Consider the following 13,259-nt stretch of genomic DNA (forward strand, 5'->3'; position numbering starts at 1 on the left):
TCGTAGCTATTCAGACAGCAGACCCTGTCATCATCATCATCATCCACAGCCTTTATCCTCCCACTGCTGGGCATAGGCCTCCCCTTTCTCGTGCCAATTTCTATGGACCCTGTAATTTAAACGTAAGTATTGCGCTATAAATAATTCTGAATTCTGCCATCCTCTAGTAAATGACATCCTCTTATGTTTATCAATACACTTCTATGGAAAATACCCTTTCCCCATTCTCTCTCCACCAAAGATCAGTCCATATTGGATGCGATCTACCGAATCCAACATTGATTTAGACGTTTAATTAGATCCTGCTGAAATGGAACTAGCGATTCCAGATCAAATACCGGGTTTCGGAATATTGTAATATCCAGTTATCTAAAGGCAGTCCTTGTGTAATTAGTATGCATTGTCCGCTGTCCAAGGATAAATATTAGCATTGATTCTTCGGTTCTTCGGGCAAATGTTTATTTTGGCTGAGGTCATAAAACCTTTGTTTATACTCGACCCTACGGAGGTCAAGGTAAGTGATTATAATAATTATTGAAGATTCGGGTCAGATGTTTAATTATTTTTGTTTACAGATTGTACATTTTGTTGTTTGGTTTTAAACACAGTGTTTGGTTAGGGTCGTTTGTATTTGGTAAAAAAGCAATATGAAACTTGCCTTAAAGGGCTAGTCCAGAACAAACACAATCAATTTTCTGAAATAAAAATTCGCTTACTGTACAAAACTTTCAGCAGCTGATTAAAATTTGTAAGAAATGATAGATTTTTTCTTTTCACGGTAACAGAAATACATCATCTGCGATAATTTCAAATTGTCTAGATTAAGGGTTCGTGAGATAACTGCCTGGTAATGGACGGACGGGCAGCCAAGGGTCTTAGACATGGAACTATCGTAACATAGACTTTGTTTAAATTTATAACATTTCCGACTGCAATATTTGTCTTTATTGAATGTGTGCGCGTTCTTCATGTACCTGTTTCCATCTAGATGCGAATTCCTTTCTAAAATATTATTGAGTATTCGAGTATTTTTGCAAAACCGCTTCTGTCTTGGTAACTTCTTTGTCCGTGGCGGTATTCTATTTTATAACACAGTTACATTTTTGACTAGCAATGACAATGTTACCAGTTAGAGAATTTTGGGGAATAAATTATTTTTCAAGATTTTAATTATTTCTATGGTATAGTTTTAACTCAAGTTACTTAAACATATACAAACAACTGCAGAAAAGGTAGAACAGTCACAACGCATTCATATTTTTAAGATCTACAAAAAAAGTCGAAATAATCAGTCAATATACTTATACTATCATCTTATGCAGAAAACAGAAATAAAAATGAAAAATCTTCACAAGCTCAAAGTGCAACACATTTTGTACTAAACAAATAATCCTCACAAACGCCAATGTGACACGTACAAGCGGATTAAGACAATAAAAAAAAAACTGTTAAGTAGATAATTTCATCAGACACGTCGTCAAAATCTTTTGATGTAGAAATAGAAAGAGACTCGTAAAATCTTTACTGACGTTTATAACAAATAAATATTAAAACAATGTCGCTAACAATGACGTTTAGAAACTCTATGACAATGTTTGAAGCAAAAATAGTACTAAACACTTGATTTATAGTTGCCCTTTTAAATATGGTTATTTCTCTCTTTTGTCGTGTCCATTTTGTTGTAGATGTCAGACATGGTGATGAATAGACTTTGACTATGAAAATAGAACTTGTAGACGAACCTAAAATAAAACGTTAAGCTTCGTACTATGGCTGTCCTGAAAATGTCGGGAAAAAAGACGATCGTTGTTTAAACTTCTAAGGACATTGAGTGAATCACCAGCAATTACCACCAGTAATGTTTCATAAAAATAATATTGTATGCCCAAAAATGCAAAATCATGAAAATATGATTGCCGTCATAAAATTCGTGCACTATATTTGAGAAAATTTGTAAAGAAAAATTAGGTTTTTATTATTCAAGACCACCGATTTCCTTGTTATTATAAGAAGGAGTATTACCCAGTTAAAATGCCAATAACAGACCGGCATTTTCTACTTCATTTTTAAAGACTAAACAAATACTCAGTAAATGAAACTCAACGATCGGCGCAACAGTTGGCCAGCTTACAAACAAAAGGCAAACCAAACTGAAATAACACGTATTTCCAATACTTCAAGTCAGGGCGAAGTAACTCTTCGACAAGCAAAGGAAAATGGAAATAAATCGTCCATACTGTTGCCCCCGTTATATTATTCAACGGCTCAGACATTTTAACATCGACACAAAGAACGGACACGCCGACTTGTCGAGATTCCGAACGATTTTTTTCCGCAAATTTGGATTTATGTCGGCCAGAATTATGGACAGTTTGGACCGTCAATTTGCCGTTTTGGGAGTATGGTGCGATGCCTCCATAGTTGGCTTGGGTGCCATAAAGCGTGGGTTATTTGTTTTGGTGCATGCCGCTGCGAGCGACTTTGTGAATTATTGATTTGTTATGTTGCAATATTTTTGATGCAATCATCCTGATTGGTTGGGTCTGTAAAAATATTTTTCCACATGGCGAAAACAAATGTTTTATACTTATTTTGTACTGCGCGAAGAAATTCTGATGTCTGTTTTGCCAAGTATAACAAAGACTTTTTTACGTCTTTGAAAAACTAAATCGTATTGGAAGTAACCGCACATTGAGGGATCTTACAAATTTCTTGCCGCTTCCATGAGCTTTATATAATAACCATGACAAAATATAAAGACCTCTTACTGCTCAAACTTGAGACGTTGTCAAGATCTATCAGAGTTGGTCGACTTGGCTCCCCTTTGAGCCTTTAATGGACCTTCAGATTCAAGTTAAAGTAAGAAATATAACGTTTTTGTTTCATGAATTTGTGCGAATGGTTCGCTTGATGCGGTTTTTTGATGCACTTAAAGGTTTACTTTTTGTCTGTCTGAGAAAAATCGTTTTAACATTATTAAGAGCTTTATACATAATTTTTATATTCAGTCACTATTAATGTAATAATTTACACGATTTTTTATTCACGGTTGTACTTCATGGCAAGAAACCTGGACTTTTAAAAGGAGTATACGGGAGCACAGGTCCAACATACAGCGACCCTGTGAAGAACTTTAATCTAAAATGTAATGAGGTATCTATCAAGGGCCACTACCACGTTTTAAAGTAAAAATATTGTGTTCGTAGAAGCGGGACAGTGCAATACACGGCGTAGATGCCACTTTCACACCCGCAATTTTATTACGGCCTACACGTACTTCAAATGTTTTTGTATTTAAACTTTCGTCTTTCATATTACAACTAAAGACATCCACTTGATTAAAACAATTTATTATAATTAATTTATATTTCATTTTCAGGTAACACAACACTTCACGAGGCTTTCGAAATTTATTTGTAAGTGGGCAGCAATATTGACCTTTAGTTAATTGGATTTCATTAAGTACTTTAAGAGGTGTCGGTTGCGTAATGATTTATACTAAGCGCTTATATATTTAGAAGTGAATCAAATTTTCCAGCGGATCAAAAATAAAGCCAATTGAAGGTTACAATAAGGTAAGCCGCTTTGTGCAAATATAAACTAAAATTTCTGCCTAATGTAAATAGGTAAATGTCATTGTGTCGAGTTTCTTTCGGCGTCTGTCTGACACAAAGCTGCAAAGGCACAACACTACTTAAATTGAAAATTATCGTCTACATAGCGTATTTGTTCTTACTACTTAAAGTTGATATCAAGCTAAAAACAGTAACATCTCAAGTCCAAACCCGCATCAGTCATTCACATCCCAACTCGCTCATCGTCTAAGCCACTGCGACATCGAACAGTCAACACAAAGTCTCAGTTCAAGTCAAAATATGATGAATTATGACATAACAGGGGTGCTTTGTAAACTTAAGGCTCTTTTCCATTACGGCACTGAATTGTGAAGCCTCCGTTACCCACATGCCGCTATCTTATGAGGCTGGGCATAAATCAAAAACTTTGCAAATGACATTGAGTGCGGCAGATATCAAAACTTGTGTCACTATGTTTAGGGTGACTATGAGTTTTGGGTTTTGAAATCGATATATGTCAGTCTTTTTTATACTTTCTTTTAGTTATACTTTTTTTTGGCTTTCAAAAATGGTTGTGCCGCTTTTATTGTTGTGTTTCAGTTTCAGGTCCTGAAATAGACTAAGTAGAGTCAGAGCATAACAAAACTATTTCTAGTTTAGGTTCGATAAAAAAAAAAGAAATTAGAAATTGTTATATTTTTATTGCACTTTGGAAAAAATATATTTTAAACACACTAAAACTACTTTTAATAAATTCAAAGTAAAACACTCCACACTTTTCACATACATTCAGATCCACCCATAAAAACAATATAATTCAACATTTGTCTTCCAAACGAGTGTCCCAAAACATAAAGTACACATACTCACCCTACTCAACACTAACTCCATAGCTGTACAACTTTTGAGTAAGAAGTAGCTGTTATTTATTTCAGTACGTGGACACTGCGCTTTAGGTAAGCAAGATATAGGGTTTCATGAATACAACGCAGATACGACTCGAACTTTATTTTTTATGCAAAGCAATTGTTTTATTCGAATCGATGTGGCCGTTTGAATAATCTAGCTGAGATTTGGTAGAACACATGGATATTGCAACTGAAATTGTACTTTAAACTTACTGTGGTACGTGTCATTATTGATTTTGAGTGAGACGTCATATGCTATGCATTTTCCTAACCCGTCCGTCATATAATTAACGCTATTTAGCATTAAACAAAACAAAGTTATGTACTGTGAGTACTAGATATCAAATGAAGATGCATAAATACATTCACAATATCGATAAATCTCCAGACTTGTGTCATAGGGAGGTATTGAACCGACGCCGGCGTCAGGGCCACTAGACCAACAGGCAAGTCTATATGAAAACTGCGATCGTTTAGGTATTGTCTCTATTGGTAGAATTAAGTTAAGCTAAATGATCTGTCTGAACACGTCAGTATCTTAAGCAGTCTCATGAATAAACAGATCATCTTTAGATTGCTCATTCCAAAAAAAGTACGACAAAAATATGTCTTCAATGTTTCATTCAAGATAAAAAAAATAGTCTATATCCCACTTAAAAACACTTCCTCGTCGCTCACACATCAACACCATAATCCCACAACAAAAGCGCAGTACTCATAAAACCCGGCAGTCCTTAGGAATCTGACAACCAAACCCTTTTACAGAACTACTGTGAAGGCTCAATCCCATATCCATTTGAGAGAATGACGAACGGAGCTTGCAGCCTCCCGTGCATCCACTTAATTAAGACCTCACGTTTATGCGAACTGTAATTGGTAGCTACTGTTATATGAGCAACAAGGCTGGTTGAATTTCGACATCTGTGATGATATTTGGTACTATTACTATTACCAAGGTCTATTACCAAGTAACGTTGATTGAGAGTACCTACATCTCTATCGTAAGCTGTTATGTTGGTGGCTACTAATTTGAGAGGGTCCATTGCGTTGGCGGCTTTCGGCGATTCAGAATAGTATTGAAAATAAAGGTGATTTCAATAGTACGTTTTGATTTAAATCATTTTTTTTTGGCAGAACTGGGATTATATATTGTGTCTCGATTCCACAAAACTACTCTTGTGTAAATGGAAGTTAGATTCATCAAGAAAATATTAAAAAAAAAAACATTTTTGACATTAACAATCTGGACCAACCAAGGTTGATCCCAAAAAGATATTATCATGATTTAATGGCACACATAGTGGGCAAGTCATATGTTCGTCCCTACTTTCTGCGTGGGAAGACAAAACACTTTTGAAGTAGGGTTATTGTGTATTATGTAGAATTATTATCTTATATGTAGGCGTTGCTGTGGGCGTATATACTTACTGTAATATCCCTCTTTAATCTAAAAGGTTAGGGCTACCATTTGTAAAGTAAGAACGTATTTTTTCTCATGTAAACTTGAGCCGGATAGATCGAATTCATTATTAAGACGAATTGCGGTGTTCTAGGGCATAATATATTACATAAATACATATTTAAAGTTAACCTAAAAATATGTCATCTTTCGAAAGGAATTTTCACTTCGTGACGATTTTAATAACGGTTAATATTAAAAGAGTTACAACAATTAATATTAAAATAAATAAACAGTTAATATTAAAATAGATGTTAAAAGTTGACCGCGGTGTCTGTGTCTGTCAGTGGCACCGGAAGTCCTAAGCGGGTGAACCGATTTGGATGCAGTTTTTTCTGACATGTGTTTTTTTATTGATTTTGTCTTTTTTTTTGAACGATCGCACTAAGAATTTAAATCGCTTCTTTTCGATGCACAGACTCAAAGAAAAACATTCGTCCATCACACTAAAGCTTGTACTAGGATCGAACCCGCGACACGTCGCGTTCAGTATCGGCTTAGAATGGCAACCTATACCACTCGCCTATCCGCCTACTTGTCGACAGTATCACGATAACAGGTAAACTGAAACCTTTAACACCTTTCCTTAACGAACCTATTTTGTCAAAGCCATGAATTTCGAAGTGTTTAACCACAAATGCTGTGTGCACTATATCAATGCACTTCATTTGCTCGCCGCTACACGTGCGATACAAATTCCTCGTGAAACAGATTCATACGCGACTGGCCGAGAATTGCTGAGTTATTTGCAATTTACATTAAATGAATGTTGGTACGATATGTCCATGCACTTGGCACGGAATTCAGATTTTAGGGCAATTATTTGGATATTTTGTTTTCGTAGTGGGTGTTTTTGTTTCATGATTTATCATCTAAAACAAATGTTTCGTAACTAATTTTATCTCAAATATAGTTATCGGTTCGCTATATTTTCATTAGAACAATTTGAAAGTTTATTTTTCTCTCATTTTAAAGAAGTATTCTATGGAAACGTGAATATCGACGTAGCATTGAATTATTATTTTTGTTTCTGATTCGAAATACACCAAACTCTATACAAAACACTACTTCAATATCAATTAAAACCAACCCTACAAATAGCAATCTTTTAGTATCTCAGCATAAGTTCTATTACATCCATTGTGCAAATATGTCACAATGCTTACGTCAAGCCTTAAGATACCTACCACCACCTCGCAAATAAGATTAATGACGATGCGGAAGAGAGAAGGCGCTCTATGCCATATAGTGCGCTATCCCGCTTCCACAGATGCCATATTACTGTAAGAGCCGATGGTAGGCAGTTTCGTGTATTACAGATAGTTGCTATTATATTGAATAATGAAGGGTTTAGTTAGGTTCAATGCTGGTTGGAAGCCAGATGTGCTCCGTTATATGTGGTCGTAATGTATGTCTGTTTGTGTTGTATGTAATTTTTGGCAAATATTGTAAGGTGTTTGCTTCAGTTTGACCCAGATTATGTTGTCAGATTCAGTTAAAGGATAAAATAGATTGGTAGTATATTTTTTTATCTGAATACAAGTTTAAATTATTACTATTTTAACAGTTTCCTGGCGATAATATTACTTACTATGTAAGTTTGGTAATGACAGTTTATTATGTAACCCATTTTGTATCCCACCGTTGGGCAAAATATTCCCATGAGGACGAGAAATAGTTTAAGGCTAAGTCCAAAATTAATAGATTTTTATCTCCACAGTCATCGTGTTATGTCTGCTCTTCGATACTTGTATGCATTATGTACTGTGGGTATCGTAGAAAAGCAATAAGGAAAACCCCTTTTGGACCCTTCTACATAATTATTTCAAAGGACCCCAATAGTCTTAAAACTTTAAAATTGTGTAGCTCAATGGATACCAAATCAAATCCTTCGAATGGTCTAAGGGAATCGTAAAACCAGTTTTAAACAGGGGTCGCCTGAATAAATTAAATAGTTAAAGGTGTTCGCATTTTGGTTATAGTCCAAAATCTTTGGAATATAGAGGTGTCAACAAACATTGAAAGTGTTCGAAAAGTAGAATCACAATTAGAGTGGAGATTTTAAGAAGGTAGAGAGTTATCTTAGTTGCTGTCCATTAATTAAGTAAGGCTTGAAAAGAGGGTTATAAAAATCACCAAATATCCATCCTGGCAGGGAAAGGTGATGTCAAATTACCGTTTATTATTTTCTTTCGCCGAATACGTACTTTCAAGCTGCTTCCCCAGGTATTACTATACGTGTATACTGTAAATTAAAATTAAAAACAAAATTCATTCATTCAGATAAGCCTACCAAGCTCACTTTTTGAATGCCAATTTACCATGGACAGCACCTAGATTCACCCACTCTTCATCGCTTTATGCGAAAGAAGAAACGGCGTAACAAACTCCCCAGCAGCACGCTGTCTTTCAGTTTACAGTACATAACAAAATCAATTTGTAAAATTAAAAAAAATATGATATTTACTATATTTGATAATTTACTATAGTCCTTCATATACTTACCATCTAATCATCTCACAGAAACAATTCAGTCACATGGTCAAAATTGAACCATAGCGCATAGAGCCTACATGTCTATGTCTAATGATTAGGACAAAGACGGCACCAAGATCTGAACCCGGCTTAAGCGTGTCCACTTCAGCGGTCTCTGGACTTGCATCCCAAAGTGACGATAAGATCCGAACACGGTCTGAATCGGCCTTAAGCTCACAAAGGTTCTATCAATCATTCATCGCTGGCCAACCGTACAATCCTAAACATGGAACAGAGAAAAATAAATGGAAGTGGCACTTAAAACCGGGATAAAACTTCAAAAAATTCAAAGGACGAGAACACAATTTAGACGCGGCGCCCCTTCCCCATAATTTTCAAACAAAATTCATAGTAGTGTCGTGACCCATTATAAACAGAAATGGTACGGACGAGATTCCGAGAATTTTGTGCAACTCCGTCTGACGTATTTCTGCCTTACCCTTTAAATAAACAGCTCGTGCCATTATTGAGAAGTGATTATGAATCTAATACAGATAATCTGGCAAATTTGAACCGAGGTATTCTATTGAACCTATCCTACTACAAGACACTTTTTGTAGTCATAAACTATATTTTATTGATGAAAAAGAGCGAAAAAGATAATAAATTTAGCGATACTTATTCCAGATAGCTTCCCATCACTTCATAAAGTAGGCATTAGGTGGATACGGTTGCGAAAAATTGACGCTGCTCTACAATGTAGAGTACGTTATCACGCTTTCACGACTGAACTACTATTTCTTTAAGACGTGGTGGTAGGTACTTCCTCCATCTAGTTCCACTTCCATCTACGTTTCTATGTTCTATAATACTGAATCTATCAATACGCTTGTCACATATCTTGGACATTGGCGTTAACGCAATCTGCACAGAATGCCGAATTAATTGGCGCTGATGCAGATACGTTAGCAAATATGGTAGGAGTTGAATGCGAATGTGGTGCAGGAGTATAGTGGTGATTATTGTTTGTTTTAAAATGGGTTATGTGTATTATTTAACCTTTTGTCCAATTATGGGTCAATTAGTTTACTTGTAAATTTATATTGTTGTTCAATAAATTTAAGAGATGGAATTGTGTGATTAAAGTACTAGCTTTGAGCACAGCGTCTATATGTCAGCTATTACGGCAAAAAGTGAAACAATTCTTCTAGTTTACGTTGTTCCTGAATACTATTTTCGATTAATTTACCGATTAAGCCCTTGAAGCTTAAGGAAAAAAAATGGAATGAAAATATTAGTTTGGATTTATAGTTACAAACCACAATATTTTAAAATTGTTACAATAATTTTTTGTCCCAAAATTTGGTTCCATTTAATAACTTCATGTCTTAACTCACGACACAACCTTGCGACTTAGTTTAAACCGCATACATGCAAACGTTATTTACCCATCTAGAAAATACACAAGCTTTAACTCCAACCCCAGTTCTATATTAAACTATTCTGCGTGGGACTGGATAAGATAAAGATATATTTGAACTCTAAGCGATCATATATCTTGAAATATAGGTACATTTCCATTCGGATAAGAAATCTCAAAATAGAACTAACTGTATTGATCAAAGGGTGTCGGCAAAATCCATGATCAAGACATGAATATCTGGAATAAATGGAATCTTAACATCATTCATTTATTTTGGTCTCGGGCTTGGTGGGAATTGTTATGAACTAACTCTAACTTGGGCAAAACGAAAGGCCGTTTTGGGGATTTCTTTGTATGTGAATTCATCAAATGAATCGTCCCGCTTCGGGTTGAGTGGAAGAAAATCCACCCAAGTTAAATTTTTTTTCCGTACCAGGGCTGTGGTAGTCCTTTCGGACAAACTCAGTAGCGTTTTGAGGACTTGCAGAATAAATTTTTTTTTCCCGGATTGGTTCACCTGTCCTTGCTATTGAACATATTATTATCATACACCATTTGCATGGCATGGAGCCTTCGAACAGCTACCCAAACTTGTGTTTTTCAAGGTTTATTTGAATATTAATTTTATTTGAACTTTGACTTCCTTTGTGTCTTCCCCGTTATAACAGCCTCAAACTTGAATTCAAAAGAAAATCCTTCACAATAGAGTTAAGTTTTAATCATCATATTATTCAAAGCATTGTTACTGACACAAATACGAGGATTAAGGAGATCCCAGTGTTAACAATGAACAAACGGATGAACACAACGATTAATGTATTAGCTGAAACATTTAGGCTGTGAGTTTCAACTGAACGTATTTACGTGGTGGAAACGTTGGGTACTTGGTTAATATCAGGGGTATTTGTTTTATTAATTATGTGCCAAGAACTGCTTAAACTGTTTCCATGCCAAGATGCTTTGTGTACGGTTTAAACTGATTTTGTGATTTATCTAACTATTGTATACGAGTATACTGGTTTTTCTATTTTAAGTATCATACTTATCTTCGTCATATCCTACTACTATTATAAAGGCGAAAGTTTGTAAGTATGGATGTATGGATGTTTGTTACCCTTTCACGTAAAAACTACTGAATGGATTTGAATAAAACTTTACCACAATATAGCTTATACATCAGAATAACACATAGGCTACAATTTTTGAGGTTTCTAATGTGAGGTCGTAAAAAAATACATTTTTTGCGCTTACATTGCAAACGCTGACTGAATCCTACAAGATAGATGGAAGGCAGATAGATAGATAGAAGGCAGGTATAAATTATAACTTATATCTTCTAACCACGCGGACGAAGTCGCGGGCAACAGCTAGTTTATAATAAATCAATACTCCAAAGCTTTCGAAAGTCATAGAAACTGCAGAAAAGAACGAGTGGCTAAAGGCACGACGCCAAACCCACAGTACGCGCCGTGGGGCCAGCATTTGTGTGATCCATAAACACTTGTTCCGAGTCACCCCAGACAGTCTTTGTGCATGTACCTTGGTTTTTATGAAAACCTATGCGACACGTGTATTGAATTTCTTAGTACGGGATTTCTTAAAAGATACACAAGATGTGTTCTGTAAACCATATTGCAGCAGATCAAACACGATACCTACTTATTTTGTTCTCTTCTCCGTCTTTCCAAGAAGCATAACTAGGAATGCACGTCTTAGCTTTATGTATTCAACACTATACGAAATGTAGTCCAAATAATTCAACATAAATGCTACCAAGTATCTCAAAAGCATTTAGACACGTATGTTGACAACTACCTTGAAACTAAATAGCTTCAATTAAACTACACAAAATCTAACACTAGTCCTCCCAGTACAGGGAAACCAAACATCTCAAATCTAGTGCAAACATGTCACAAAATTGTAAACATCATCACTGATCCAGACGATTTTCAACCTTATTTCGTTGCCAATAAGGGTTATGTAGTACGAAATTAAGTGCTCAGAGAGAAACGTATTCAGGCATGTGTTTCATTAGACACAATTAATTAACAGACGAAGGCGGCAGGGTATAATCAGCTGATCACTTCAAGTGTGAAATGGACCTTATAGCTCGAGGTTATCAAAGAACTTAAGGTCGAATTTCGCATAGCAATGTCACGTTAAGCATAAATTTAACCGAAATTAAACAATTTGTGTTTATGTATGCATGAGGTTATTAATAGTATCGTGTGTTAGTTGTATAAGCTGATAGAGAGTTATTGGTTGTGTACGTTTCAATATTAATCATATGGGACAACATTATTACTGAAATAACAGTATGGTCTTTACATTATAAAATGGCGAACCCATGGGACGTGATTGCAGTGTCATAAAAGACTATTTGTCATATCCCAGGAGCTTTGAAAACCTTTTCTTTTAAATTATTTCTAAACTAGTTACAAAAAAATGATTTTGCTGTTTGGGATAGTCAATTTCAATTTTTGGGAGGATAAATCGGACAGCTGCCTGTTGGACTTGCGACACAGTCAAAATCTTAAAAAATATTCCCTAAATGTCATTGCATAATTTTTCAATAATTCCCCTCGAATTTCTCGCTGTGACACCTGTGACAGCTGTCATAGTTCATGAGATCCAGCCTGGAGTCAGACGGATTGTCACACGAACAACGAAGTGACAAAAAAATAACTATATTATACAGCTATACTACATCTGCGCGTGTACAAAGGGTCCTTTCCACCAATAACTCACTTGTTTCCAATTCCTATTAATAGTCCAACAAATAACATTCTCGAACAATTAAATATATACCCCGAACCCAGAAACTTCCTGAACTCCATTATTTATAAATGTTTAAACAATATGCCGTAAATTTTATGGGCAATTGTTTTTCCTTATTTCTCTAATATACTTTGGAAATAGTGCGTAAGTGGTCCACTCCATTTGGGCTCTTAGATTCGAAGGTGCAAGATAAGAAGTGATTATATTTTGTGCTGCGGTGCCAAATATTTTGAGTGTTTGTTGGCGCCATTTAAGTGTTTTGGTGTAGCTAAATCTTAATCTGTTGTTGTCAAAAGTATCATACTCTGATTTTCCAAATGGATCCAATTTATTTTTAGTAACGAATAGGCGTAACCCCGCTTTAAAACTTTTAAAGCGGATTGCATTTTAAATGAAATACAAAAAAAAATCCTCAGTCAGGTCTGGAACAACGCATTAGTCATTTACTAAGTAAGCTATTTATTTATTTATTTAATAATTTATGTATATACAAAAAATTTAAGAAAAACACAACATTACAAAATAGGATGTACAAGGGTGCTGCTTATTTCTAAAGAAATCTCTACCAGCAGACCCGCGGTAGGAGAAGTGGCATATTGGCAGTCAACAGTGTGCAACATAATAAAATTAATAATAAAAAA

The 13,259-nt window shown here is 35.3% G+C and overlaps 1 protein-coding gene across 2 annotated transcripts in view; it reads left to right on the forward strand.

Annotated features, from left to right (window-relative positions):
- The window catches only part of LOC113501540 (RNA pseudouridylate synthase domain-containing protein 2-like), a 388,829-nt gene that overhangs the window by 88,788 nt on the left and 286,782 nt on the right, over nt 1-13,259 (forward strand). The gene's annotated exons all lie outside the window — the stretch shown is intronic.

This window comes from Trichoplusia ni, chromosome 15, assembly GCF_003590095.1.
Source record: "Trichoplusia ni isolate ovarian cell line Hi5 chromosome 15, tn1, whole genome shotgun sequence".
Lineage (NCBI taxonomy): Eukaryota > Metazoa > Arthropoda > Insecta > Lepidoptera > Noctuidae > Trichoplusia > Trichoplusia ni.